This window comes from Grammomys surdaster, unplaced genomic scaffold, assembly GCF_004785775.1.
Source record: "Grammomys surdaster isolate TR1022 unplaced genomic scaffold, NIH_TR_1.0 131, whole genome shotgun sequence".
NCBI lineage: Eukaryota > Metazoa > Chordata > Mammalia > Rodentia > Muridae > Grammomys > Grammomys surdaster.
This window is the reverse complement of record NW_021604589.1, coordinates 7316290-7326505: the sequence shown is the minus strand read 5'-3', so window position 1 is coordinate 7326505 and position 10216 is coordinate 7316290. Positions and strand designations below refer to the sequence as shown.

At 36.4% G+C, this 10216-nt stretch overlaps 1 pseudogene; it reads right to left on the bottom strand.

The window, feature by feature from the left end:
* The window catches only part of LOC114616716, a 9160-nt pseudogene extending 1019 nt beyond the window's left edge, over window positions 1–8141 (bottom strand).
* Between the last annotated feature and the right edge of the window lie 2075 nt (window positions 8142–10216).

Genomic DNA, 10216 nt, shown 5'->3' with positions numbered 1-10216 from the left:
ATAGGTGTTCTCTTGTCCGGTATACGTGGTCTCTTGTCCGGCATAGGTAGTCTGTTGTCTGGTATAGGTGGTCTCTTGTCCGGTATAGGTGGTCTCTTGTCCGGTATAGGTGGTCTCTTGTCCGGTATAGGTGGTCTCTTGTCCAGCACAGGTGGTCTCCTGTCTGGTATAGGTTGTCTCCTGTCCGGTACAGGTGGTCTCTTGTCCAGCAAAGGTGGTCTCCTGTCCAGCACAGGTGGTTTCTTGTCTAGTACAGGTGGTTTCCTGTCCAGCACAGGTGGTCTCTTGTCCGGCATAGGTGGTCTTTTGTCTAGTAGAGGTGGTCTCTTTGGCACATTAACTACTCTATGGTGGCCATCACTGGGATGGCTTCGGGGAAGCATTTGTTCTCTTGGAAGTTGTTCATAGTCATACTGTCTTTCAGACCACATTTCATCTCTTGTGGAAGCCACTACGTTCCACTGCTGCGCAGCCGCCGCTGCCGCAGCCTCCCAGTATGGATCTTTAAAGAGGAAACAAAGATATACAGAAATATACAATTAAACAGGTGAATGAAATAAATAAAACTGTGTGTTAACTGGAAGCAGAAATAGAACCAATAAGGAAAACACAAACTAGGGAATCCTGGAGATAGAAAACCTAGTGAAGATAACAAAGATAACATCACCAAAATAATACAAGAAACAGAAGAGAGAACTTCAGGTGTAAAAGATACAATAGATGAAATTAATACACCAGTCAAAGAAAATGCTAAATCTAATTATTTCCTGACATAAAAAAATCCAGGAAATCAGATACCATGAAAAGAACTAACTTAAGAATAACAGGAATAGAAAAAGGTGAAAAGTCCCTGCTCTGAGGCCCTGAAAATATTCTCAACAAAATCAGAAAATTTCCCCAACCCGAAGAAAAAGATGCCTAAAAACATACAAGAAGCTTTTAGAACACCAGTTAGATTGGACCAGGAAAGAAAATCCTCCCAGCACATAATAATCAAAACATAACTCTACAGAACAAAGAAAGAATATTAAAAGCAGCAAGGGAAAAAGGCCAGGTAATTTACCAAGGCAGACCTATTAGAATTACACCTGACTTTTCAGAGCAACCCTAAAAGCTAGAAGGGGCTGGAAAGATTTCTTGCAGCTTCTAAAAAAACCTACCTAGACTACTATCCAAAGCAAAATTCTCAATCACCATAGATGGAGAATTCAAGATTTCAAAACAAATCCGAATTCAAAAAACATATATCCACAAATCTAGCCCTATAGAAAATACTAAAAGGAAAACTCCACCCCAAGAAGGATAACTACATTTAAGAAAATACATGAAATAAGCAATTCCACACTAGCAAAAACAAGGAAAGCAAGTGTGCATGCACACGCACCCACGCACCCCTCCCCCCACTACCAACATCAAAACAACAGGAAATAACAATCACTGGCCATTAATATCTCTCAACATCAATGGATTCAATTCCCCAATAAAAAGACACAGGCTAAGCAAATGAACTGGAAAGCAGGATCCATCATTCTGCTGCATAAGAAACATACCTCAGCAACTAAGATAGACACTACCTCAGAGTAAAGGAGTGCAAATTTTTTTCCAAGAAAATAGACCTGAAAGCAAGTCAGAGTAGCCTTTCAAATATATAAAAAATAGACTTCCAACCAAAAATTAATCAAAAGAGACAGGGAAGGACACTTCACACTCAAAGGAAAAATTTACCAAGATGATATCATAATTCTGAACATCTATTCCCCAAACACAAAGGCACGCACATTTGTACACAAAACATTGCTAAAGCCTAAATCAAGCATTGAACCCCATATATTAATAGTGGGAGACCTCAACACCCCATTCTCACCAATTGACAGGTCATCCCTACAAAAACTACACAGAGAAATAACAATATTAACAGACATGAATGAAATAAATCTAATAGATATCTACAGAATATTTCACCCAAACACAAAAGAATATACTTTCTTCCTAGCATCTCATGAATCTTTTTCGAAAACTTAATATATAGTTGGTCACAAAGCAATCCTTAACAGATACAAGAAAACTGAAATAACGCATTGTATCTTATCAGAACACCATGAATTAAAGCTGGACTTCAACAAAAAGGGAAATACTGGAAAGCCTACACACCCATGGAAACTAAAAAACTCTCTACTCAATGATCCCTGGGAAGAAATAAAGAAAGAAATTAAAGATCTTCTAGAATTCAATGAAAATGAAAGCAAAACAAATTTATGGGACACAATGAAAGCAGTGCTAAGAGGAATGTTCATAGCATTAAGTGCTTCCATAAAGAAATTAGAAAGGTCTCACACAAGCAATTTAAAAAGTACACCAGAAAGCTTTAGAAAACAAAAGAAGTAAGCACTCAAAGTAGAACTCAGGGAATAATTAAGATCACGGCTGAATTCAAATCAGTTAGAAACAAAGAAAAAAATACAAAAAAAAATATCAATGAACCAAAGAGCTGTTTCTTTGAGAAGATCAACAACATAGACAAACCCTTAGCCAAGCTAATAGACAGAATCCAAATATACAAAATCAGAAAGAAAAAGGGAGACATAACAATAGACACTGAGAAAATTCAAAGAATTATTAGGTCTTACTTCAAAAGCCTGTACTCCACAAAATTAGAAAATATTAAAGGAATGGAGGATTTTCCAGACAGATACCAATTACCAAAATTAAATCAAGATCAGGCAAACTATTTAACTAGCCCTATAACTCCTAAAGAAATAGAAGCAGTGATTAAAATTTACCTGACCAAAAAATCCCAAGGCCAGATGGTCTAGTGCAGAATTCTACCAGAGCAAATACCATTTCTCCTCAAACTATTCCACAAAATAGAAACAGAATTAATGCTGCCAAATTCATTCTATGAGGCCATAGTCAGCCTGATAACTAAACCACACAAAGACTCAACAAAGAAAGACAACTTCAGACTGACTTCTTTTATGAATACTGAGCAAAAATACTCAATAATATTGCAAACTGAATCCAGGAACATATCAAAAACATCATTCATCATGGTCAAGTAGGCTTCATCCCAGGGATGCAGGGATAGTTCAATATATGAAAATCCATCAATGTAATAAAAAATATAAGCAAACAAAAAAATCACACTAGATGCTGAAAAGCCTTTGACAAAATCCAATACTGTTTTGTGTTAAAAGTATTATAGAAATCAGGGATACAAGTAACGTACCTAAACATCATCAAAGCAATATACAGCAAGCCAATAGCCAACATCAAGCTAAATGGAGAGAAACTTAAAACAATTATAATAAAATCAAGGACAAGACAAGGCTGCCAATTCTTCCTATCTATTCAATATAGTACTTGAAGATTTAGCCAGAGCAAGAAGACAACTAAAGGAGATCAATGGGATACAAATTGGAAAGGAAGTAGTCAAAGTATCTCTATTTGTGGACATTATGATAGTATACATAAGCAATCCCAAAAATTCTACCAGAGAATTCTTATAGCTGATAAACACCTTCAGCAAAGTGGCTGAATACAAAATTAACTCAAAGAAATCAGTAGGCCTCCTTTATTCAAATGATAAACATACCAAGAAAGAAATTAGGTAAACACCCTTTACAATAGCAATGAATAATATAAAATATCTTGGTGGAACTCTAACCAAGCAATTGAAAGATCTGTATGAAAAGAAATTCAAGTCCCTGGAGAAAGAAATTGAAGAAGATATCAGAAGATAAAAAGATCTCCCATTCTCATGGATAGGTAGGATTAACAGTGAAAATGGCCATCTTACTGAAAGCAATCTACAAATTCAATGCAGTCCTCTTCAAAATCACAACACATTTTTTTATAGACCTTGAAAGAGCAATTCTCAACTTTATATGGAAAAACAAAAATCCAGGATAGCCAAAGCAATCCTGACCAATAAAAGAACTTGAGGAGGAATCACCATCACTGACTTCAAGCTGTATTACAGAGAAATATTGATAAAAATTGCATGGTATTGGTACAGAATCAGACATCTTGATCAATGGAATCAAATTGAAGAACCAAAAATAAACACACCTACCTATGGACCTTGATTTATGATAGTGAAGCTAAAACCATACAATGAAAAAATGAAAGCATCTTCAACAAGTGGTTCTTGACTAACTGGATGTCTACATGTAGAAGAATGAAAATAGATCCATACTTATCAACCTGTACAATACTCAAGTCCAAGTGGGTCAAGGACCTCAACATAAAACTGGATATACTAAATCTCATAGAAAGAAAAATTGGAAATATCCTTGAACACATTGGTACATGAGACAAGTTCTTGAACACTGTTAATGATATTCTGTTATGCTAGCAGACACGAGTCTATCCTGGCTGCCCTCTGAGAGGCTCCACCCAGCAGCTGACTCAAGACAGATACAAACATACATAGCCAAACATTGGATGGAGGTTGGAGACGCTTATGGAAGAATAGGATGAAGGACTGTGGGCCCCAGAGGGGATAGGAATTCCACAGGAAGAGCAACAAAGCCAACTAATCTGGACTCTTGGGGCTCTCAGAGACTGAACCACCAAACAAAGAACATACACAGCTGGACCTAGGCCTCTCTGCACATATGTAGCAGATGTGCAGCTTGGTCTTCATCTGGGTCCTGAACAACTGGAGTGGGGCTATCCCCAAAGGTGTTGCCTGTAAATGGAATATGTTCTTCTAGCTGGGTTGTCTTGTCTGGCCTCAGTGGGAGAGGAAGCACCTAGATTAGCAAAGACTTGAAGTGGTAGGGTGTCATGGGTATACACAGGGAGGCCCATACACTCAGAAGTAAAAGGGAGAGGGGATAGATGGGAGCATTGTGGGAGGGGGTGACCAGAAGGGGGCAGTAAGCAAAATGTAAAGTGAATATGTTAAAAAAAACAACTATATGAATACAAAATATTCCAATTCCTTTGAAATCCTACAGCTTTTCCTAGGAATTTGTTATTAATTTTTATACAGTCTTTCTAGACTCATTGTATGGTTATTTGAAAATATTATATTACTCAATAATTTACTTTTATCATTTACTGATAAATTATACTCAATCTTCTGGTTACATTATTACATTTAGTGATTATATTCTTCATGACAGTGTTACTATAGTGATTAAATGCATCATAGTAAAATAGTTTGGTCAGAAATTTCTGCTTTCATAAGTATCTTATCAATTTCTAATAATTCTCTTCTATAAATGATGCAACAACAACCATTCTTCTTCTAGTTTGTACTGGTATATTTATTTCTCTAGAATCCTGTCTCTAAATTAGGAACAAAAATAGATGTCCATATTTAATTGAATATCGACCAAATCAATACCCTTTTATGCCTAGCTTAATGTAGATATGCGTGTTTATGTATGAAAATATTTATAGATAGATGGTTCAATCTATTGAACACATGGTTCAATTTACAAACACAACTTTCCTTTTTGTAGTAACTGAGGGAGTCAAGTAGCACTAAACTCACTTAGAACCCAGACGTAAGTTTTTTTTATTATTATTAATTATTTTATTTATTTACATTCCAAATGTTGCTCCCCTCCAGGTCCCCTCTCTCACGCTTTTCCCCCTACTCCCTCACTTTTGCCTCTGAAAGGGTGCCCCCTGAGTATTCCCCCTCCCTAGGACATCATGTCTTTACAGGATTAGGCGCATATGCTCTCACTGAGGCCAGATAAGACAGTCCTCTGTTATATTTGTGCTGAGGCCTTGGATCAGCCCCTGTATGCTCTTTGGTTGGTGGCTTAGTATTGGGAGCCCCCAGGGGTCCAGGGTAGTTGACATTGAGGATAGCTGACTGAGTCAGATGCAGATACTCACAGCTAAGCATTAGAATGAGGTTGAGGACCCCTACGGAAGAGTTAGCTGAAGGATTGTAGGTTTCTAATATTATCTTCCCATAAAAAGATACAGAGCCTTGTACAAATGATTAAGCCTAAGTGTGGGATAAGACAGTTATAGAAGAAGCCTGTAATACTTATCATACTCAGTAAGAAAGTACTAGTAATAAAAGCTAGTCATAATTATGACATCATAACACAGGGACTTATATGTTAATAGAAAGACCTCCTCCAAGTATCCATAGGTAAAACTGTTGAAGCAATAACATACAGGAAGCATTTTGGATTGTAGTTCTAAGCAAAAAATATCTATGACTCCATACTGATATGAATAAATAATTGATTAAAAAGTAAGAGAACAAAAATCTCTTCCATGTAGAAAAATTCAATACAATTCGTGTACATCAGTAATACTGTTCGTTTTTTAGAGATAGAGAATAATTCCTCACTTCTTAAATGAGATTTATACATAATAACTTCCTTCTCAATAGTATCTGGAGAGGTATGGATAGAGTAGCTGTAGAGTGGAAAATATGATAAATACAATACAGCCTGATGGTCAAGCTCAACAGCAATACAGAAAGTCATATTGGTGATACTTATCACTGAGTATTGACTATGTCCCAGGCTTCAGTACAGGACATTCATCTAGACAGTCATTTAATCTTAATCACAACTATGAGTTTGGTATTTTCCATCAGTAATTGATTGTTATTTTTATTAACATTTATTCCATCATTTAATTTTGTAATAATACCTACCCTGTTGATATGAAATATTTAATTTTGTAATATAAAACCAAGAAATAATTATGTTAATGGTGTTATAGAAAGATTTTCTAAGAAGAATAATTAGAAAACAAAAGTACAAAGCAGATATTATTTGACTTGATGATATTTAAAATATTTCATAAAATATTCAAAATATTTTCATAAAAATATACATCTTATAGCTATTAACTAAGTGGCCTAGGAACAATGACTTTTTAGCAAATAAATCCTTAGGTTACTTGACTTTGGCATATAAGTCAGTTTTCCATTGCAAATCACTATTTCTTGGAAAGATGTCCAGTTCCAGATTTGGTACAGGACTCTGCAATGCTATTTAAGAGTAAAATCGTAACAAAATGTCAAAGACAAACTGGATCACTTCAAAAGATACTAGGTAGGTCTTTACTATATAAAACTATGAGCATTCACAAGAATAATTGTACTTAAACATCCCCATTTCATAAACAACCATTACAAAAGGAAATGTGATTGTTAAAATGAAAATGGTCCCCATAGGTAAGAGTGGCCTTGTTGAAGAAAGTATGTCACTGGGAGAGGGCTTTGAGGTTTGAGAACCTCAAGCTAGGCCCAGTGGATCACTTGCTCTTCCTGTTGCTTGCCAATAAAGATGTAAAATTCACAGCTACCTTTCTAGCACTATGTCTGCCTGCATGCTACGATGCATACTGTCATGATGACAACGGACTAACCTCTGAACTTGTAAGCCAGACCCAACTAAATGTTTTCTTTATAAGAGTTGCTATGCCCCAGTGTGGGGGAATTCGAGGGTGGGGAGGTGGGAGTGGGTGGGTGGGGGTACTTCCTCATAGAAGCAGGAGGAGGGGGGATGGTATAGGGTATTATTTGGTCGGGGGGGGATGGGGAAAGGGTATAACATCTGAAATGTAAATAAAATATCCAAAAAAAGATAACTGAAAAAAAAAAAAGAGTTGCTATGGTCATGGTGTTTTTTCACACTAATAGAAACCTTAACTAAGATATAAGTAAAGAAAAAGAAAAAATGATGGAAGGAAAGAAGGAGTGAAGGATCATTGCAAACCTCAGAGCAGAGAAAGATCAAGGATCTGTCTGAAGTAGTTCGGCATATATAAGTTTTCATGTCTGTATGGATTCTAAACCAATGCCTCTACCATGTATGAGACTTTCTGGGCAAAGCAATATTTAACAGAAGTAAAAAGTGTGGAAAAGAGGAGGGAAAAAAGCTATATAGAAGCCTACCACCTATTAGTGGAAAGAAGAAGGGGAGGGAGAGAGAGAGAAGAGAGAAATAAACAACGAAGTTACCTTATAATGAGATGACAACATCCCTATTAGATACCACAGGCTAAGAAGTAGAACTTCAGTGCTAGGAATAGATTATCTCTTTTGGGCATTGCCCAATGAGGTCTCATAGACTCCTAAACATGGAATCTTTCCAATGTTCTTGGATGGACTCCATACCTTGACAGTAGTATCCAATAGCTGAGGACTCCATGTTCTTGAATGACATGGACATATCAAGATGGTACTAATTTCGAAGATTCATTTCTTCTGGTTATATTTCAGAGTCCTTCAAGGTATTGTTCCTGCTACCAAGGAGAAAAGAAATAGTTAGTCTTACACAGCTGTAAATCCTATAAGGTACAACAATATCTTACCTAGCAAAACATGTCTGCTGGTGCAACAGTAGCATAAAAATTATAGAAGTAACCAACCAAAGTTTTATTGGATTTAACAACCACTCCACAAGACTAAATTCATACCTGGAACCACTCTCAGGCCAAGAACCTGAGGCTTGAAAAGTCATAGGCTCTAGGGAAAGAATCTACTTGTGTAATTCTGATAAGTGGACATAGTATTAAATCAGCTGCTAGTGACTTATTATTATATCCATACATTAATGCAGCTCTTATTAGAGAATCTTCTATTTGCAATAAATGTTGATTAATAAAAAAAGATTTAGAATTGGCCAAAGAACAGAAAATAAGAAACTGCAGAATAGAATATTTATATCATATTCTCCCATCCCAAGGCTCAGGAAACATTTCAGAAGAAAGGGTGCAAAGACTGTAAGAGCCAGAAGTGGCAGTGGGTAAATACAAACAAACAATAGCCTTAGGATACAACAAAACACCTCCACATATGAACTTACAGTGGCTATGACATCATACAAAAGCCCTAGGTAAACTAAAGCCAGACCTTATCCCAGAATGGAGAGGGTAATGAACATGAACCCCTACCTACAGAGCTATTAACAATTGATAGCTACTGGAAGTGTTAAGTTTTCTTTAAGTAAGTAGCCCAGTTGACCAGTGAAAGGCCACACATCTAAAACTCGGAGGAAAAACATAAATTGGTCTTGATTGATGGGTTAAAAAAAAAAAACAAAAACCAAAATGAGTACACAAAGTTCTGTGGGTAGGGAATGGGAGTGGATCTAGGAGAATTTGTGTGGGCTGGGATGAATAGAATCAAAACACATTGTACAAAATTCTCAAAAAAAAAAAACCTAGTACAGATTTTTAATGAGGTAGTGAAGAAGCAACTATGGAAATCAAAACTTGATTTCTTTATAGGGAAGAACTTTTTTCTAGTAATTAGCCCCATTAGACAGAAAAAAGTGTGACACACACACACATACACACACATGCATCTCTATCTCTCTTATCTCTATTCCAGTAGCAAACAAATAAAATAACCTATTACAGAAACAAGTTGGGTTCCCTCATGGTAATAAAACCCAAATGTGTGTGTAGGTGTTGGTTCCCTCTGGAACTTGAGACGGTCAATTTTGAGCCACCTGACATAGGTACTAGTAATTGATCTCCAGTCCACTAGAAGAACAGTATAAGTTCATAACCTGTTAATCATCTCTCCAGTACACAAATGCTTTTACTTTTTAGTAACCTTGCTTTTAACATTCTAGACATAATTAAATTTCTGTTCCATTCCATAGTATCCCCTCCTCTCCAGGTATATCTAATAAAGTCCTCATTGACTGCTCCATAAGTTGGTTCTGGCACTCTTGTGGTTACCTTCAGCCCTGACATAAAATGTTATTCTAGCTTATAACTGTTATCATCAGTCTGCAACAACTATTTTCAGTTTGACCTCCTATAGGGACATGGGTCTTCTTATGACATCAAAGCACAAAGCTCTGTCATGACCAGATAGTAGATTTTTAACTATAGTTTATATACCATGTGAGGCTAAAAACAAAAGAGATGTATTGCAGAAGGAAAAATAAAGCATGACAGTGGCTACCATGTTGTAGAATTGCGTCTCCCTATCTTAATAGCTACTCATCCTGGTACGATTTGGGGGCGGTGTTTTCTCCATACGCAAACTCTTCTAAAACCTTAAATGAGGAAACCAAAGTTTATCACTGATTACCAGACTAGAGTTTCCTGTGGTAAGGATGCCTCTCTAGTATATATGGAGAAATTATTGTGTAGATGTGTAGATTGTGTTATCATGGGTTACCTTTTTCATCACTGCCCCACTATCACTAAAGATTGATCATCCTCAAAAAATTCAAACATTTATCTCCACCAACAAAATAAACCACAA